Source organism: Bactrocera oleae, chromosome 5 (genome assembly GCF_042242935.1).
Source record: "Bactrocera oleae isolate idBacOlea1 chromosome 5, idBacOlea1, whole genome shotgun sequence".
Classification (NCBI taxonomy): domain Eukaryota; kingdom Metazoa; phylum Arthropoda; class Insecta; order Diptera; family Tephritidae; genus Bactrocera; species Bactrocera oleae.
In genome coordinates, this window is record NC_091539.1 from 7,194,284 (window position 1) to 7,214,081 (window position 19,798).

A 19,798-nucleotide genomic window follows, 5' to 3' on the forward strand; every position below is an offset into this window, starting at 1 on the left:
ATTAGGGCGCATATTTTGCTTACCTTTATTTTATTTTTTAACAGAGTTGTCACAATGCTATTGTGACTATTGGTTTAAGAGCTGCAATGAAAGGAAGAAAAAAATATTTATTAATAACATACAATATTTAAAAAACTTCAATATTTAATGCTCTTAACTAATTTAAAATAATTTTATCAGCAATTTATTGATATAAATATATAAGAAAATCATATCACATATCCTAAATTTTATTGTAAAAAAAAATTTTTTTTAAATAAATAATAAATTTAATTTAATACCTTTTTTTGGAGTTTAATAAAAGTAATTTAAATGATGGAAAACCCAATAAATTCAATTGTAAAAAATTATTGGTATACAATTTTTAATTAAAAACCGTGTAGTTAAAAAATTAAAATTAAAAAAAATTAAATTTTTTATTGTAATTTTACTGAATAAAATGCAAATTAAAAAACGCAAAACAAAAATGCAAGTTAAAATTTTTAATATAAAATTTTTAATTTTAAATATTTAATTACAAAATAAAAGTATTTAATTAAAAAAAATAATAAAATTTTTGTCTCACACGCATTGTTTGAGCAAAATTTGGCAATATGTATTTGAAACTAATTTATTTTTATATGCTTACTTTTTTACTAAGTCATAATGATGTAAATATATAGTATTAAGCAAAATTTTGACTTCAAAAAACAGAAAAAAAATTATGTTAAAAATTTATTAAAAAGCACGTTTCTAAGTATTGTAATATCTTAAAAATTAAAATAATTTTTTTTTTGCTTTACTATTGTATCGAAATTTTATAAAAATTATTTTATTATTTAAAAATTATTATTTTATAAAAATTATTTATGTTATTTTTCAAGTCTTTTACTTTCATTACGCATTCAGAAACTTAACTTTTTTTATTAAAAATTTGCTGTTCCCAAATGTTTGAATACCGGCAATTTTTTTTCAAAAGTGTACAAAAAATACTTTTATTTTTAAAGTTGGCACTGTACTGTTAAGTTTTTTAACAATAACATTTTGAAAATTGCCAAAAATTAATTTTGCGCTTTATTTAATTTTTATTTTATTTATCAACACAAATGTAGTTACAAAAAGAAATATTTTTTGACAATAAAGTTTGAAAAATAATAAGAAATAAAATTAGCACTAAAAGTCTAAATTTTCGCTTAATTTTTTTAATTTTTCAAAACTTTTTTATATGCGGTATTTAATTTTTTTTTGCAAAATTCACTTTATTTAATTCTTCAATTCATCAAAAATTTTAAACAATATTTATATTTAATTATAAATGTTTGTTATAATTTATCATCATGTTCTTATATTTTTGACGTTGTACTGTTTAATTGTTATGTTTTCGAACTTTAATGTATTTTAAAATTTGAAAAAACTTTTTTATTAAAATGGACAAAAAATTTTTTTTTATTAAACAATATTATTTAGAAATATGAAACAAATTTTCGTTTTATTTAAAGAAAAGAATTAAACTTTATTAAAATTTTTTTATTTTTAATTTCCGCGAAATTGTTATTGGCATATTTTGTAATATTAATTAGAATTTAATGTTTTTTTAATTACAATTCAAAAAAGATATTTCCTTTACATACATTATTGTAATATTTTTCGTATAACATTGCAAATTATTGAAAATATTTTTTGTTTTATTTTCTTACTGCTTTTGAAAGCAGTTAAGAATTTTTTTATTATTTATAGTTAAGAAATCAAAATATTTGAAAATTTTCAATAAACATTTTTTTTGTAATATTAAAAATTAATATGTAATATTAAAAAAAATATAAAAAAATGCCAACCAAATTCTGTAAAATTCCCTTCAATATTTTTAATATATAAAGTTGAAACAAAAAGTGTTATTTATTCAAGAAAGTCTTTTTAGTTCCCTCAATCCGCGAATTTGCGCTTTGGACAACCAAAATGTGGCTATCGTAATGTTTCCGCTGACCCCAGACTGATCTCTCAACAATTCTAGGAGCTGCTTACAGCTTGCCACAAAGCTGCATAATACTGCATATACACACATAGCAATACACACAAGCATACAGCGCTGCCGGCTTTCAACTCCTTGCGCATCTGCGTTGATTTGTGAGTTTATTGCATAGCATTGCTTTTATACGCGCTGCGGTTCATTGAACGCTGGCTTAGAATAAAGGTAGCAATAAATGCCGAAGGTATCACTGCGCAGTTGCTGTAATGGCAGTTAGTGGCATAAAAAAGACAAATAAAAATAGAAAAAAATGAAAAAAATAAGAAAAAGGTCGCGTCGGCATGGTAAACTGCTGCAAACAGCAGCTAAATATTTTATATTTATTTTTCGTGTTTTTTTTTTGCAACGATCGCCTTGCAATTTTATCTGTTTTTCCAAGGAATTTCGTGCGCTGCAAAGCCACAGACACTCATACACGAGTTTGTATATATGTTTTGTGTGGCAGCAAGCATGGCCTCACCCACCGCCACAGTCATGGCCAGCATTGCTGTGAGTACCACTACAACAATAACAACAAAAAAGTGAAGCAACAAGAACTGCTAGCGTCTATTTGCGCCTTTGCGGCTATGCAGCGATCGCGCGCGTTTGTGAGGGACCCTGAATTGCTGCACTCGCCAGCAGCCAACGTCGACAATGCAACGTCCAGTTGCCTGGTAATAGATGAAAATCTGCAGTTGCAAAGGAAAAGCGTTGAGAATGGCAAATATAGTGAGGCGAAAAAAACCAACACGCCCTAACACTGCCAGGCAAGCAAAAAATAGAAACAAATAAAGTAAAATAAAATGAAATAAGGAGAAAAAAAATTTAATAAAAAAAGTTTAGTTTAAAGATAAAAAAATATTAAAATTGCTGTTGTTGTCGGTCAGCTTGGGAGCGATTTCTACTAAATTGCCAAGTTTATGGCATTGTTGGGCTGCGCTCTAGCTGTTGGTGGCGGCTGGCAGCAGCAGATAAGATTTGGGGCGTGTTGGCGATGCGCGTTTTTATGGTGAAAATTTTCCACGAAAAAATGCCAAAGTCAAAAGCAACATGGAAAGTGTAGCTGCAGACACATACAAACACACATATACACATGCAAGCGCATATAAATATGTATGCAATCGTTTGAGTCAAATAAAAGTGTGATTTAGAACAGGTGAGTTGGCAAGTTCGTTGCTTAAGTCTTTTGTGCTGGGTTGAAGGGGCAATATTTTGACTAGTCACCAGCAAGCGCATAAGAGTATGCAAATACGGGAGTGATATGTAATGCGATAGCGGTAGATGAAGTGTGATTTGTTTATGCGTTGTGGACTACAATAACAAAGAAAGTTTAGAGGACTCAAGTGAATATGCGATGCACTTGAAAAATAATTTTTCAAATATTGTGTTTTTTGGTTTTTATTTTAATTGATATCAGTGTAAAAGACATTAACACTATTATTTTAAAAGAGTTTCTAACTTAAATTATTTTTAAATAAGAGTTGCCAACTAATTTCGATATGAAATACTTAACAACAAATTTTTACTTTTTGAATTAAAAATAATCCAAAAATATAAATTTTTTGATATAAATAAAAGAGATTTATGTGTCAAGGTTACCATATTCTTTTATAAATATTTAAAATACATATATTAAAATTTGAAAAATATATGAATGTTGTGAACTATTTTTTTCTAAATATATGAAAAATATTTAATACAAAATATCAGAATTGCCATCTTTTTTTATAAATATTTGAAAAGAAATAGAGTAAATTAAAAAGCTCAACGTGCTCAAGGGCTCAAAACTAAGAAAAAAATATTACAGAAATATTCAATAAAAACTAAGAAAATATTTCAAGATTGCCACCTCTTTTTTGTATAATTTTTTCAAAAATATTAAATAAAAAATAATCATGTTGGAGAACTATTTTTTTGTATTTATTTGTAAAATATTATATAATATAAATTTTTATTTAATATATCAAGGTTGCCACCTCTTCTTTTTATAAATATTTGAAAAATTTATCTTATAATTACAAGTAATTTAAATTGTAACACGTCATTTATAGTTTTTTGTAAAAAATATAAATTATGCATGTAAAGAGTTGCCAAATATTTTCAAATTTATTTAGTTAAATTTAAGCAAATAAATTTTTGAACATAGTAAAAAACATAAATGCAGAACGTCACTAAAAATGTAAATTTTGGGAACAGGGTTACCAACCTATTTCCATAAAAAGCGATCATTCTTAAAAATTATTGCTTAAGCGATTTTTGGGACAGGGTTCCCAAATAGTTAAAAAAAATGTAGTAAATTGCACTGCAACCTTTCTATAAAAATTATCAAAAATGCCGTATAGGGTTGTCAAGTCATTCTGAATCGAAAGTATATTTTATAATTTTTGGACAGACTTTTTGTAAGAGCTTACAGAGTAAACAGGCTTACCGATTTTAAATAGCACCGATTGTTACATTTTTTGATTAAAAATTTAAAACGAACATAAAAGTTAATTGCATTTTCAAAATAATTACATTTTTAATTTATTTTCATAAAAAATTTTCATCAAAAAAATGTTTATTTTCTTTATTCTAAGAAAATTTGATATTTCTACTAAAACAACAATGTTACATTTTAAGTGTAAAAATAAAAACAAAATAAAATAATTTCATCTCGTTTCAAGCAACATTCTTCGGCCGACAGTCGTTCAACTCCTGCTACAATTGCTGCAGCCATAAATTTTATTTATGCGCTCGCCGACTTGACTACTTTATGCTTCATTGGTGTCATAAACAACGCCGTGGCTTGTTAAAATATTTCTAACAACAACGGAAACAACAATACAACAACTGCACAAACACAACAACACAAAATGGTAACAATGCTCTCAAATGGATTACTTGTTGCAACAACAAAAACCACTACAATAGTAGTAAATACGCTGTCTAACTGCACTGCTGAGCACTAGCACGCCGCTGGGCAAAGCGTCGTCGATACTTTCACACACACACACACATACATGTGGCTATATACATATATTAAGCTATGTTGCGGTTAGTTTGCTTTCGTTCGTTGCACGTTTGCTACATTTATCGCTTTGCAACCCCGCATGCGGTTGGTTAGTTATTGTTGCCACAGCGGCACAGCGCAGCAAAACTTCGTTGTTGACCATTGTTTGGAATCTCTAATGCTAGTTTTCTTACTTCTCTCACTAAACTGTAGTGCAGTTATTTTTTTTTGTTATTGTTTTGGTGTACGTGAGGGCATTTAGTTTTAAGTTTTTCACTTTTTACTTGCACGCTTTGTTGCAACAAGTCACATAAAAGCAAAACATCTAACAAAACCCTTGGATCTCGCTTTCTGGTGACCATATTTTATAAAAAAATAAAACAAATATATTAAATATAATAATATTTTTAAAAATATTTTTCATTAATATTTGTAATTTTCCCCCAAAAATTTTTTATTAAAATTTTTATATTAAAATATTTTAAGTTAAAACAATATTTTTTTAGTATTTCTTTTTCTTCTAAAATCTTCTTATTGAATTATTTTATTCAAGTATTTTAAGTAAACAAAAAATATTTCGCATTATTTCTTATATGTATATCCGTATATTTTCTAAATTTGTATATTTTTTAAATTTGTCCGTATATTTTTTTTAAATATCCGTATATTTTCTAAATTTGTATATTTTTTAAATTTGTAATATATTTGAAATTTTTTTCTCAAGTAAATATTTTGGTGATGAAATTTGAAAAATAAAAAAACTAAGAATAAAAATATTAATTATGATTTTTTATATAAATTTTCAAATAAATTTCATAAAACAAACTTTCCAAAAAAATATTACTAGACTAATTTTATTTTTATACACCTTTGTATAAATTTTTTCTTATTCAAATATATAATAAAATATTTTAAGTTAAAAAATATTTTCTGCAATACATTTCCAAATCTTAAAATTTTTGTAATTTCTTAAGTACTTGAAATTTTTTTTAAAGATTTTTTCAAACAAAAAAAATTTTTATAGATTAAATATGAAGAATACAAAAATAAGAAATTATGACTTTTCTCCCAAAAGAAAAATCAATTTTCAGAAGACAAAAACTAGTTTCAATAAAAGTAACAAAAAAAAAAAATTTTTTTTTCTTAATGGAAAAAAATTTATTTTCTTAATGAAAAAAATTATGAAAGTTTTCATATAAGAAAGAAATCTTGCCAAAACAAAAAAAAATTTTATATGGTGGTATAATTTTATAAAACTGTTTTATTCCCATAAGAAACTTCGTCTTTAATTTTTTATAATTTTCTTTGTTTTCACATTATATATTTATTTATAGTTGGGTTTTGTATTTTTTTAAAATTAGTTAAATTTATAAATTACTTTAAGGATCAGTTTTGTGAGTGAAATTTTGAAAAATAAAAAGAGACAAAATAACAGTTTTTTATAAAAAAAATTAGATAAAATAAAGTTATAATTTATAATTTCACAAAATGTAATTTTGTTGATTTAAAACTAATTTCTGTATAGGTTCTTTAACAAGAAATGTTGTTGATGAAATTTTCAAAAGAAAAAAATTTTTAGAAGAACATTTTTTTTTTCATTATAAACTTCAATTTCAAAAATTTAACTTTCTTAATGGAAAAGAGATTTTAAAAATTTTCAAAAAAGCTTAATAAAAAAAGTTTAAAAAAAAAAAATGTATAAGGTTTCGTAATTACACGAAGTTTTTTTGGTAAAATAAAAACAGTATTTAATTTTTCATAGTTTATGAATATTTTAACATTAAAAGTTTTTAATATATTATTTCATTTTTAAAATTGACATTTTTTAAACTTTTTTCTTTTGAAATTTTTTTTTTGCATTTTCTTTCTATTTACTGGTATAAAAACATGAAAGTAGTATGGTTCACATCTCTAAGTCAGAACTGTTGCTTCCCTCTGGTTTGCTAAATTTTCCTAACATAACACTTACTACTGTTGATTTTTTTGTTGTTATCGTTGTAATGCCTTGTTTCACTTGTGCTATTTGCCACTAAGCCACATCGTGCAGTAAAACACTTTTACCCAACTTCGCTTGACATTGTTTATACTTGCATTTCCTCTATAGACATACAGTGGCAAAAGTACAAGCGTTCGAGTTCGCTGCTTAAGTCTTTTGTTTCACATAGCAAGGCAATGTATAAATGCCAAGCTGGGCGTATTGGTGTATAGGACGCAATAAATGCAAAGTAAACAGTCGCGATAAAACATGTATGGCACGACCAAAGGGCAACAACAACAACTACAAAAACAATTGGTAACTGCAACTTGTTGGCTGATTTTTTCTTTCGTTTTTCAACAATATTTGTGGCAGGCAGATAACAGCACTGCTAGTAGTAAAGTGTGCAGTTGTTGTTGTTCGTGTCACTATTGTTGCTTTGGTGGTGTTTCTGCTGGCGTTGCTGGTAACATGCGCAAGCGTGAAATGCAAATTTTAGCAAACATGCTGGTTGTTTATGAAGTTTGGTGGCATGTTTTGTGTTTTTTAACGTATTTCAGTTTTCATTGCAGAAAAAAAAATATTTTTAATTATTAAATAAAAAAAATATATATATTTTGATTGAAAAAATTATTGAAATTCACAAGTGAAGACAAATTTGAAAATTTCAATTTTTAATTAATATAATTTTTTTTTTTTCCTTTTCATTTTTTTTGTCAAGTGAGGACGAATTTAGTCAAAAAAGAAAAAATTTGAAAATCTGTGTGGGATTTGAAAATTTAAATGTGTTTTGTTTTTTTAATTTTTATAATATTGTATTTTGTTTTTGAAAATGTAAATATTGTTTTTGGAAATTAAAAACTTTTTTTTTTGCAATTTGTTGAATTTTGTTTTTTTATGTATATATAAAATATTTTGCTTTTGCAATATTTAATGATACTTTTCTGTAATTTTTTTTTTATGTATCTAACAACTTGCAATACAAATCGAACTACAACAAACATTTTATAAACAACAATTTATGTCAGACCAACTTATCAGCAACTAATCTTCCGCTTAACGCTTAAGTACTGCTTATCCGGCAGAACGCGCTTTGAAAAGTGGGTTAACACTGACCGGTTTACAATGAGGCGGTGACAGCTGACAAGCGGAAAAGAAGTTACCGATAAGCAGGTGATGAGCTAAAGGGAAGACAAAACTGCAAACAAGTTGGAAAAAATAAGTAGCGCAAGAATAAGTGGCTAAGCAAACTTAAGTGTGAAGATTAGCCAACAAAAAAGTGAAAGAGGAAAATATAATAAAAATGGTTAAAAAGACGTGTTGTTGACAAATATAGTGCGGAAGGGAGAAAATTATTTTATAAATTTATAATTTTTTAAAATTATTTTTATAATACAATATTTTCTATGTAAATTGTCTCAGCGGTATGCAAATAAAAAAGACAAATTGTAATTATTTTAATTTCAAAAAGTTATATTTTTGGTATTATTATTTTTTGTTTTATGTGCATTTTTTTAGTTACTTTTTACTTTTATTTAAGTATAATTGCTTATGAAAAAATTTTCTAAAATTATATGTTAAAAAAAAGTTAAATAAATATTATATAATTAAATATAAATATTATTTAGATATCCATATGATTTATTTACACGCTTTAGATATCTAATGCAGAAATCAACAAGTCTAAATCATTAAGCTCTTATTAATAAATTCTTATGACGCACACCTGCCTCCACATAATTGAAACCACAGAAAAATATTTGCTATCATCTGCTTAAAATCAGAAATGAAAGCTTTAAGCTTTGCCACTTTCATTTCCTGGCTTTTAAAAAATTAAGCTGCATTCGTCGGCGATTGGAGCGGTGTTACCGTTAATGATTTGATTATGTTTGCCTTCTGTGCAATTACTCATTCAATTAGTCGTACACTCTGCTTAGCGCTAATGAAGTGCTGTTGCTTTTATTGTTGTTTTTGTTGCTTTAATCTTCCATTTTTTATAGCTTGTTTGGCTTAGTTTTCGGTGTCTTATCTTTGCTTCATTTGTATAACATTTCAATGGGTTTTACGTGGTTTTGTTAAAGTTATTTTCTCTTAATTTCACAACAATTAAATGTATACAAATCGTAATGTTAGAAAAAAATTAATTTGTGTGCAATATTAAAAATAATATTTTATATTAAAAATAAATAATTTTTATTGACATAGAAAATTAATTCATATTAATTAATTAAACTCTTTAAATTAATTGGCAAGTTTTTAAAATTAATTTATTGTAATTAATTAAAATTAAGAAAAAAATTTTTATTTAATATAAAAAAAAAATTTTTTATTGAAAAAAAATTAATTATTTTTATTAATTTATTATTAAATTAATTAATTAATTTTTTTTTAAATTAATTTTTTAAATTAATTTTATTAATTTAGTTAATAATTTTCAATATTTTAAAGAAATATAAATGCATTCAATATTTAGAAAAATATTTTTATTGAAAAAATTTGTTTATTTAACTAACTCATTTAATTAATTACAATAGTTAAATATTTTTTTTTAATTAATCATTTTAATTGTTTTGATTAATTCATTATTACATAAATTAAGTTAAGTTTTTTAATTAATTTTTGTTCAATTATTTGTAATTCATTTAATTTTTTAATTAATTCTTTTCAATGTTTTTAAAATATATGTAATTTTTTCTATACATACACATTTCTGGAGCAATAAAAATTAAAAATAAAATAACATAATAATTTATTTTTCAAACATTTATTTTCAGCCTTAATTTTTTGCCTTTTATATTATATGCATATTTGCTTGTAACATTATCAAATTAATTATATAAGGTATGTATTTAATTTTTAATTGTAACATAGTGCACGGAAAGCTCTTTACGCAATTACTTAACACTTTTGGTGTAGAGTGAGAAAGTTTTATTTTGAAAATTTTCCAATAAAATGTTTTTTAGTGACAAAATGGGTTATTTTCTTAATTGTATTCAGACAAAATGGTAAAAAATATTTATTTTAAAATTTATTCAGTAGTTACTTATATTTAAAAATTTTAAATTTCAAATAAAATATTTTTTGACTCCTTTGGTGGTAAACAGTTCACTTCCTAATGTCTCTGCCACTTTCTTTATTTTTTATTTAATCAGCCTAAATGTAGGCAGTGTTCTTTAGTAGCCAATACACATGTAATCAATCATTCATAATCAAAGCATGTCATGGTCTACATTCAGGATTAGTTTGAATAATAAAGTCTAATCAGAGAATGTAAATGAATTTTTTTATTTACATTCTCTGGTCTAATACGAGGCCATTCAGTTACTTTAGTGTTAATAGTTTTAAGATGCTCTTATGAATCCAAAACAAGATGAATAATGTAGAATGATATATTGCAAAGATTGGAGTTCACTAAATCATGAGTGAAAAAATTTAATTTAAGATGTACCACTTCTCATAAGGAATCATTATTTTGACAAGTCTATATTTTTCCTCTCACATATTCCAATAAAATAAGTATACATGTAGGCATAATTTAATTAAAATATTTAAGGAATATAATAAGAAATCCGTGCCTACATTTAGGGTTTTTAGAAATTTTTTCTTCATCCTACAAAATAATCTAAATTTTCAATTAAGTAAATAAATAAAGTAAATTTTCTCCAATATTTCTTTATTTTATCCTTTTTTTGGCTTCGTTTAACTACCATAGCAAATAGCGCATGAAAAGCACTACTTCGCAGTGCAAAAACATACTCATACACATATATATGTATTGTATATATATATATGCAGCAATAGGCGTTCTTCCGGTGTTGCCACCGATGCCAGTAAGAAGTTTCGGCTGGTTAGTCAGCGTTGAACAGTTAGAAAATGCTTGCTAGTAATGAAAATAAACAAATTAGGCGTACGAGAGGGGTAAATGGGGGGTTTATTACCACTACCATATGCTATCAGAAACTAGAACTGAGCATGAGGGATTGTTACTGATTGCAAGGGGACAGAATGGAAAGAAAAATTTCCGAGAAAAGTGGAGAAAATATTACAAAAAAAAAACATGAAAATAAAATAAAAATTTATTTTAGATTTCTTATCCTCAATTATTATTTTTAGCGAGAGCAGTGCGCATTTCTCTCTCTCACACACACATACACACAAGCATGCACAAATAGAACATAGCAAACGAGTTAAGAAAAACTAAGCAGCAACTTGCTTAGTTGGTTTTGACCACTAGTTTTACCACTTTGCCGCATCACTGGCCACAATGGTCATTGCAAGTCGAAAACAAAACAAAACACAAAGCATGCTGCCACAGTGCGACTTCATGCCAATTGTCCAATGCTGGACAAGTGTGAGTGTGTGCAGCTTCTAGTTCCACTTAAGTTGCTGCTGGCTAACTACTTTTCCTTTGTTTCGGCTACTGATTGCATGTGCCACAAATGTTGCAAGTTCATTGCAAACAAGTTGACATGTGGCAGGGCGCAAGTGGGGCGGCGGTGTGGATGTGGATTTGTCAGAGTGCTTCAATTGGGTTGCGAATTGATGTACACATAGAGTTGTACTAGAAAATTGAGATTTTTTTGAAAATAATTTTTAATGAAAATTTTCCTTTGGTTGCGCGAAGTTGCAACATATGGTTTCTGCTTCAGAAAAAATCTAGAAGTTGTGAGTCAGAACGAAAGGTGTGAAATATAAAAAAAATCAATAATACGAGAAAGGTTGCCACTTAATATTATATTTCAAATTTAGTTTTTTTAAATGAAAACAGAAAATAATAGAGTTGCCACTTAAAAAAATTAAAAAACTTATATAAAAAAAAAGAAATTATTTCAAACACATAACTATAAAAAAATTTTAAAACTGCGTTTTTTCGAAAAAATCTTGAATAGAGTTGCCAAATGTTATTTGTATTTTTTTCATTAATTTTTTATAAGTGCGCTTAAAATTGATTTTTTTACTATCAATAATGTTTCCAACTGAAATAAAAAGTATGTAAGTTAAAAAACGCATATTCTCAAAATTGTAATTTTAAATAAGAAAACAGGGTTGCCATATTTTGCAAATATGAAATATTTTACATTTAAGCGCAACTTTGAACGAAAAAAAAATTATATTAATAAAATAGTCGCCGGATAAATTAAAAATAAAAATAGAGTTACCATATGAAATTTAATTTTTTTTATAAAGAAAATTATTGCAAATAAAAGGTAAACTAAATAACAAAAATATTGAATTTGAAAATAAATTTACGAACAGGGTAGTCATATGAATTTTGAAAAAAAGCATTAGCCGTTAGATTTGCATAATAGAGTTGTAAAAAATATTTAAAACTGTTTAATTTAAAGTGAATTCGGAAACAAGGTTGCCATATTAATATTTTTAAGCATAACAGCAATGCCACAAACATTTTTAATGTGTTTTAAATACATATTCAGAATGTTTTCTAATTTGTAGGTTTAAAATTACATTGCGAACAGTGTGGCCATATAACTTTTGGAAAGAATTACTATTTTTAAGCTTAATAGCGTAGCCTTAAATAATTTTATTATGTTTTAAATGCAGAGCTAAAATTTTTTTTATTCCAAAGACTTGCATGACAAGCTAAGTTTGAAAAATTGTTTTGGTCATGAAGTGATTTTTTTTAATATATTTTAACTTTTATATATTTTATCTACTTTGTTTATATTTTTCTATTTACCATCTTCATTGCCACATCATTAGAATTTATTTTGCGAGTCGCGCTCGTGTACCCAACTACCATAAAAGTGTCTGTTAGTGGACACTACAACTGCCAAACTTAATTGTCGGTCGCAACAAGCTGCAACAAGCTGCAACGAACAACAACGACACCACATTATGATATCTCTTACACATATAAATGTCTAAGTGTGCAAACATGGCAACTTGCCGCATAAATTTTATGGCGAATTCGTGACTTTAATATGGCAACTTTTATCAAATAAGCGCACAGCGTTTAATTATATATACATTTACACGCTAACTAACGTGGGATATTACCAAGAGTGTTGTACAACAACAGCAAAAGCTACTAATGGTAGCAAATGTTGTACGAAAAAACGAATGCAAAAATGTTGCACAGCATCTGCTTTGATATATGGCCTTAGTATTATTCGTTGTTTGTGTTATTGTTGTTATTTTATTGCCGCTTGTTGTTGGCAATAAAAAGGGCTTTTTGGCCCTAACGAGCGTACTTTATGTGGCATGCATAAATTTTCTAGCAACACGCTGCTGGGCACACAATTTGACACAAAGAGTTAAAAAGACTGCTAGAGGGGTATGTGGGGGGTAGCGTAAAATGCTGTCGTGTAGCGCAACAGAGAGTTTGGAGACCACGCACGAGCGTGTGTTAGCTAATCGTGCACTGGCGCCTTTTTATTAATGCCAAATGGCGCAAAACAACAACACAAAGCGACGGATAGATGTATGAGTGTTTGTGTGTTTACCACTAAGCATGTGTGCGTGCGTTCCTTCTTTACTCACAAATAAACTATTTCATTTCACAGCTGCATGTGCAACACGGCATGGCACTTTATTGTGTTGTTATATGTGCTTAAATATTATATGTTGCATGTGTTTTAAATGCTATTGGTTAATGCATCATTAGTTAAACTGCTTGTGGCAGTTGTGGCCGTGTGGCAAACGTCCCTTGCTGGCAATTAGCGTTTGCTATGCGAAAATTTTACTATTATTATACTGATTATGGGTATTTTTGCTTGCCCCAACATGTGGCATGCAGCGGAAATAATGCAATTTCAGTCGCTTGTCGGCTTTGAAATGCCTCTCAATTATTGCTGCTACAGCTTATGCTATATTAAGGTATTTCTGCTGCCATTTTGTTGCATATTTTTTGGAATTTCGCTTGAATTTTTTTCCTTTCTCCTCTTTAGCTCCCTTTAAATGCTAGCTTGGCGCAAAATAGCGTTCTCAATCAATGTCAGCTACTATGCATGACAAAATCTGCCAGGCCAGTGCAATGGTGTGGCAAATCGATTAGTTATGGCATTTGTTGTAATTGTTGTTGTTGAAAAAAATCAAGAAAAATATGCTCAACTCTTTTGGCATGTGAATAGAAGAGTCAAACGAGGAAAGTACAGCGGTTACTAGCAACATGACTCAATAGTGATTCGCACATGAACTTTTGTGCCATAATTTCATATTCGCAGCTTTTTTTTCTTGTATTCAAAAGCTTCGGATATTCAGTCGAACGTGAACTATAAACTTTAGTTTTTCAGTTCTTCAATATTACAATTAATTTAATACAAGATTAATTTGAAAACTTTTAGAGTCATGAAAGTGAGCTTTTCATCTTCAGAGCTTTCACGCGTATAACCGCACATTTTTCAGTACTTTAGCTGAGTAGTTTCGCAATGCTAACTTATTGAAATTTATTTTTAATTTCAGATTTTCAGCTTTTGAGCTTTTTTAGAGCTTTTTTGCACTTTTATTCCCTTAAAAATAAAGCTTTTCCTTCTCAAAACTTTCGCTTCAGTTTTGTTTTTTAATTTTATGTTTTCTAATCGAATTCCATTTTAGTAGGTTAGTTTCGAAACCTTGATTTAGGATCTTAAGCTGTAATTTTTAAGTGTCAGATCTGCGGATTCGCAACTTTTATACTAAATCTTACGTTCTCCATATATTTTTCTTTAGTTTCCGGGACCATTTCTGTCTGTAATAAATCTATTTCAGACTCATCTACTTTTAGGCGCTCAGTTAACCAGATCAACTGGTATAAACATCCCCCCTTCAGTTTCAGTGCTTTTTCTTCAGTCTTTCAGCTCTTTCAACTCCTTATCCGGCTCCTACCAAATAATTCAACTTGACTTCTTCGCCTTTCCGGTCATCATATCTTCTTCGTTCGTTCTTCAGTCGGATTGGTATGACTAAAATGCGCCATCCATCGTCTCCATAGATCAAACTAAGCATGGCAGTCAGCATTTTTATATTTGTGAAGAAGAACAACAACAGCAAGTACGACTAGCCAACAGCATAGAAGCAACTAAGCAAACAGCAACATTCCGATGTCTTCGGCAGCAAATATTTGCTTAGCAACATTTTACATTTGCATGCAGCAATTTACATTTTACATTTTTTGCTATTATTGTTGTTGTTACTGGTTTCAGATGCTACAACAACATGCAAGCTGGTTGTTGCTGTTGTCGTTCGTTGACTACATGTCACAGTTGCAGATAAGTTTGTCATTGCTTGAATGTTGGCAAGACAAGCAACAACAATAACAATAAAAAAAAAACAACAAAGAATAAAAAAAGCAATATCAGCTGCAACAACCACAATAACAACAACAAACACAACAACCAGCCACAAAAATAGCACTAACCACTGCAAAAACAACAACAATAACAACAAAAATTTAGCTTTTGTATTTTAAACCCTGTTGCTTGCTGCATGTTGCAGATGCCTTTAAATGACAGCTGCCACACACATCCACACACACACAAAAGACGCCTGCTTGCACTGTGTGCCAGCACACCTACGTATTGTAGCCACACAGATGATTCATTACCATGCAACAGCGCTTATTTCAATATTTGCTACCTGCCACAGCAGCATGCGTGTGCAACATACAACAACCACATCCACTTATTACTATGCGCTATAGTATGTAAAGCCGTTGTTTGCGCAGCTGAGATGCTTGTTGTGATTTTTTACACATACACACCCACACACGCGCTTACATATGCTATTATTTCGATTTACCTCTTTGCATATGCAACGCAATTTAATTTGCCAATTCCTATTTTGTTGCTTTGTCTTACTTGTGTTGTTGTGTTTTGCTTTATATCCCATGCCTTGTGCCGCAGCATTGTCATTAGCTGCAAATTGAGGTGTTAAAGCAGCAATTGTGCGTGTTGCAAGCAACACATGAATGTAAAAAATGAGATAAAAATGAAATGAAAAATATCGAACATGCATGCCTACAGTAGAGAACATGCGCAACAATAGCAATAATAATAGCCTACACAATTAACAAGCAGCGAGACAGAAAATATCAGCAATTGAGGCGCAATGTTGCAACAAGCTTGACAGCGTAAAAAATTGCCAGCAACTACCACAATAAGAGTGCCAAGCACAGTTGGTAATTTGTTTTCGACGTACAGCAGGGCATAGTGTGTTAAAACACAAAAATTTTGGCTTAAAAAGTAAAAACAGCATCACGTGATTATCAAATGATAATAACAAACAGACGCTATCAGCCTATAAAAGTATCAATAATACAATACTAGTATTGTATATTAACATGTATGTGCTGATGTGATATTATTTGTTCGCAAAAAATCAAATTGACAAATCATATAAACATCACATGATATTTATTTATTGTAAAAGAAAGGTAAAAAGTTGCAAGTATACAACAATTGAGCGTGCAACATATTTTAAGTACGTGTGATGCTTTCTCATAACATTTTTGTACAAAATGGTACATAAGTAGTCCATGCGATTAGCACGCGATTACAAAAAAAAAAACAAAAAAAAAATACACAGCAATATATATGTACATATTTAGAAGCATTGTCTAATATGTTACACAGCCAATTTAAATATGATGTGTGCAATGATGTTTAAACGTTAGAAATTAAGCACAAAGATCATATGATTATCACGCGATGTTAAAAACAAAAATATACAGCAATGTTTATGAACCCAAAAGCGTAAGTATGATATGCTGCTGTCAATTTTCAGCGCTAGAAACTACGCCTGAAGATCATATGATTATCATCTGCTAAGCAAATCAAGACAAATGCGCGCTAAATACAATAATATTAAGAGAGAAATATTTTATCAGCGTACACCATATGAACGCATCTGTTGTGCTTGCCATTTTGCTTCGAAATATATAAAGCTTGCAGATCATGTGATTATCACATGTTGGGAACAAAACCCATATAACAAAAATTGCATTAAAAAGTTATATATAAGATTATTTTTTACTAATAACCACAGTTTCACTTAGTTTTGCGCGCATAAGGGCAAGGGAAAATATCATATGATTAAACATCATGTGATCTAAAAAATATCACATGTTCGTAAAATTGAAAACATTACATGGAAACTGATTTTAAAAAATATTGCTATAAATAATTTTTGCGAGGAGTATTTTGTATGCACAAGTAACACTGTCACACCTACGAGTTCGTTGCTTAAGTCTTTTGTTCAGCGCGCAACATATTTGCCGAAAGGCTTAGTAAAGCTGCAAGCATTATTGCTGTTGTTATTATTGTGTTTTTTTTTAATTTTTGCAGTTGGAACGTCAATTTATTACAATTGTCTTTGTTGCTTGTGAGGCCCATTAAGTTTGCTACCGTTTTTGCTGCCACTTAAACGCATATGCGTTCAGACAGGCAAATCAATCGATGCGTGTTTGAGTAGAGAAAATTCAAATTTATGCGCAACCATTGAGAACTGCTGTTGCAGTGCAATAAAAAACAGGCAGAAAAAAATTTTGTTAATTGCTACAAGTACGTGATACTTTATATTATCATAAAAAATGAAAGAAATCAGTAAACAAATTTTTCAAACAAAAATTTCATAAAAATACTTTTAATAAAAAACAACTTTTTTTTTATAAATTTGAAAATTTAATAAATTTTAGATTTGAAAGTTTTGAACAGTGCTTCAAATTCGTGACATTTCATATTATAATCACAAAGAAAAATTATAAAAGAAAAAAAATATTTTTAATATAAATTTATATAATATTTTCATAAATTTTAAGTCCATCCATTAATTTTAGACGTAAACGTGATAACTTCAAAAATACGTTTAGTTTGTACAATAAAGTGTTGCAAAACTTGAACCAAATCGTACAACTATGAGTAAAACAGAGAGAGAAGGGGAAGCCCAGAGATGTATTTATAGTTGAAATGGCAGCAAAATGCTTCCTCAGTGCTATAAAATATTGCAAACTGCAAGAAAGTTCAAGCAAAAAGCAAGAAAAAAAAGTATTGCAAGTTCGTTCTTGCCACAAAATGCGCGCTCTTCTAATATGCAGATCGCTATCGAACCACACAATGCATCAATACTACCAGCACGCATCCCCTAAGCATAGTCCGCTGGACAAGGCCACAGCTAAGCACATAACTGACGGCACTGCGACTGGCAGCAAAAACGTGCAACATGCGCATGTCATCAATTGTTACGGCGTGCTGACGAGCTTGGCATGTTACCTGCCAAACTGACTGGCAGACAGTCAGTCCACTGCACTGCAGTAGCGCATAGAGAACAGTAGCCAAAAACAAAAACAAATATAGTGTACAATAACAGCAACAAGCGCTTGTGTCATCAATCGATGGCTATGTTGATTAATGTATGACCGCGGAAGTCGCATTCAATCAGCTGCAGACTGGCAGGCATACATAAATAAATTTCAACAAACACACATATAAACACCTATATAGTTGCAGTTAAATATATGCAAGTGTGTGTGTGTGTGTGTTGGTAAGCAGTGCCAACTAAGTCGCTGCATGCGATTTGTATTGTTTTTGTGCATTTTTTGGCCTGCCATCGTGACATTCATTGTCAAGTGGTCGTAATCTGCTCGTACGACATTTGATTGGTGGCCAACTGCATAAGTGGTAGCGGCAGCAGTGGCGTAGCAGTGTAGCAAGAGCAATAGATATTGAATTCTTCTGCTGGAGTTTGCTTGTAAATAAGTCACGAACATGTGTGTAAGCGACGGAAGTGACTAGCTGCTCTGGCTGCAAATTCTTATAGAAGCGGTTTATTGTTGTTAATGTAGAAGAAAATTTTATAGTTTACAAAAAAAAAAACATATCTAGATAATTTTTAAAAATATTTTTTGTTAATTTTTTATTAAACTTTTTTTAACACAACTTTATTAAAAAAAATTTGAAGTAAATTTTAATGTTAAAAATTTTTTAGTAGAATAATAATAAAAAGTGGAGTTGTAAATTATGAAAAAAAAACTTTTTGACACGGTTTTGTAAAATGAAGTTGTAAGTAACATTGAATTTAAAATATTTTATTTGTTTAAGAAAAATGTATACAAAATTTTTTAAAAATTTAATTATAATTTATAAAAAAATACTTTTATAAAGTTTGTTTTAGCAAAATCTATTCTGAAAACTTTTTTAAGTAGAATAGTTTTAAATTAACATTGAATTTTACATTTTTTAATGGTATAATAATTTTTAATAAAAAAATTTAGATATATGTAATTTATATAATAAAAATTTTTTTTTGATATTCTTAACAAAAGTACAATTTTTTTTTTAACAAAAAGACAAAATTAACTCAATCGAAAATATTTGTATAAAATTATATATATATGTATATGCATATAACAATTTTTAATAAATTTAGCGCTTGGTCTGGAAAATATTGTTACAAAAAAGTCTGTAAGCAAATTTAAAAATTATGTTTGAAAACACAAAAATTAATTCAAAAGCCTAAAACTTTCTCTATTTTTTAGTACATATTTAAAAGTTTAAAATTTTAGTATATGAAATAATTTTTATTATATAATTTTTTTTTTAAATTTTTCATCGATAAAAAAATTACCATTTCTATTAATTTTGCAGCATTCATAAGCATTAAAATAAAATTATTAAAAACGTAATATGTATTTATTGTTAAAAAAATTGCAAACCAAATTTTATTTGTATTGTTCTAAAAAATTTAAGTTTTTAAAAATAAATAAATTATAAATTTCAATTTGTTTTGCATTATTTTAAACAATTTTAAAGTTTTGAACTTTTATTAAACTCATCAACTGTTATTCGTAAAAAATAAGATTATTATTATTTTGTGTATTAATTGCTTAAACTTACTTAGCTTTGAAGAGTGCCTGCAA

General features: G+C 28.2%; 1 long non-coding RNA gene across 1 annotated transcript in view; it reads right to left on the minus strand.

The window, feature by feature from the left end:
- The window catches only part of LOC138857420 (uncharacterized), a 54,064-nt gene continuing 34,266 nt past the window's right edge, over positions 1 to 19,798 (minus strand). The window contains exons 3-4 of the long non-coding RNA XR_011396492.1: positions 19,776 to 19,792; positions 1 to 81 (exon numbers count right to left, since the gene is read on the minus strand). This is a non-coding gene — a long non-coding RNA (uncharacterized lncRNA). The remainder of the gene's footprint in view (positions 82 to 19,775; positions 19,793 to 19,798) is intronic.